This window comes from Arachis hypogaea, chromosome 1 (genome assembly GCF_003086295.3).
Source record: "Arachis hypogaea cultivar Tifrunner chromosome 1, arahy.Tifrunner.gnm2.J5K5, whole genome shotgun sequence".
Classification (NCBI taxonomy): Eukaryota; Viridiplantae; Streptophyta; class Magnoliopsida; order Fabales; family Fabaceae; genus Arachis; species Arachis hypogaea.
In genome coordinates, this window is record NC_092036.1 from 18,758,884 (window position 1) to 18,760,856 (window position 1,973).

A 1,973-nucleotide genomic window follows, 5' to 3' on the forward strand; every position below is an offset into this window, starting at 1 on the left:
GCTAGCCACTGCTACTACCCAGGGAAACTCGTATCTCCGATAGTGGAAGTGCAAATCACGATTATCAATAATTCAGCATAACATGCATGAATTCTCATCCATGGATCAACATCCATATCAGCCATCCGGCTCACGGTTAAATCCATAACCAGCCAATATCCATAGCATACACAGCTATTCCGGCTCACGGTTCAATCCAGAACCAGCCAATATCCATAGCATACACAGCTATTCCGGCTCACGGTTCAATCCAGAACCAGCCAATTCATAAACAATTACAGCCTTCGGCCCATGGCATAACAAGCACTTCCACCACCATCCTCCACATCTCACATAATCATCAATGATCCTCATTGATTATTCATTTCCATTGCTTCACTCGCAAGTTACCACATCCACTAGCTCCTTCTCTCATAGCTAGGCATATCATAATGATTTAAGATATAAGTGGTGAGATCGGAGGCTTAGAAGTATGAAATTTGGCTTTTAAAACTCAAAAATCAACTTTGGGATGAAAACAGGTCCACGCGTACGCGCACTCCACGCGCACGCGTGAATGGCCTCAAAACTTCATCGACACGCAAGCGTCATGCACGCTAATGCGTGGATTAAACATTTGCCAATCGACGCGCAAGCGTCAACCACGCGTACGCGTGGGTGTTCTCGTGCCCCCGGCACAACACTGGCACAGTTCTGGCATAACTCTCTGGAAAATGGCTGGGCATTGGGTGCAGCACCATCGGCGCGCCCGCGCACATCACGCGTACGCGTGTATGGCATTTTCGGGAAGAACGGCGCGCACGCGCCAAGTGCGCCCACGCGCAAGGGGTCATTCTGCTAAAAATTTCTAAGTTAAAAGCTGCAGAATTTACCAATTTAAACCCCAATCTTCCAACAGACATAACTTTCTCATTTTAAATCGTTTTTCATCCGTTCTTCGAACGGCATGGACATCCCGGATCCAATTTCATTTCTAAACAGAATTGGCACAAAACAGAGATCCGTAGTCCAAGTTATGTCCCACCAAAGTATGCCCAAAAACCATATTTTTCATAAAAACCACAAAGTGCCATTTTCAAAACAAGCCATTTCCAACTCTTTTCAAAATCAATCAAAACATGCCATTTTCATCCCTTTTCTTTGAAGTCAATCAATATATGTCAAATTCAACATCAAGCCTCCTCAACTCACACATTGAGACTTTACCACATTTTACAAAATCACTATCTCAACATTCTAACCCACTTCACCCAAATGGCTCAAACTCAAATATATTGACATATCATATACTCTTACTCATGCCAATTCTCAACAACACCAATTCCAATAAATCATCATTGTACACAATCAACATTATACTCACCATAAACATGGTTCAACCCACAATTCAACCATAACCAATCATCAAGCATATATCACAACATGCATATTTCTCATACCTCATACCACCAAGGCATCATTAATCATCATCACATATATGACCACATCATATATCTCAATCATTCAACAACATCAACCATTCAATGCCTATCTTAGGGCCTCTAGCCTAAGTATTTCCTACCACATTACATATTAGATACGGGAAACCGAACCATACCTTAGCCGATTTTCCCAAGCTCCACCGGAGCACTTCCAAATCACTTATCCACAAGCTCTCAAGGCCTCAAACCTCCAAGAACAGATTTTTCACCACCAAACCCTTTCCAAGCTTTTCAAAATCACCAAATCAAGCTCCAATATTCACATATACACAACCTAAGCCACAATCATCATACCCATACACAACATCTCAATACCAAACATCATAGAACAACAAAATTACACTAGGGTTGAGAATCTTACCACACCCAAGGTCCAAGGAGACAAGATTAACCTTCTCCTTCAAGAGTTGGGTCCTATAACATCAAAGAACCAAAATCTCAACATTTACCCATGAAACTCGAAAATAAGGGCTGAGATTCGAACAGAACTTG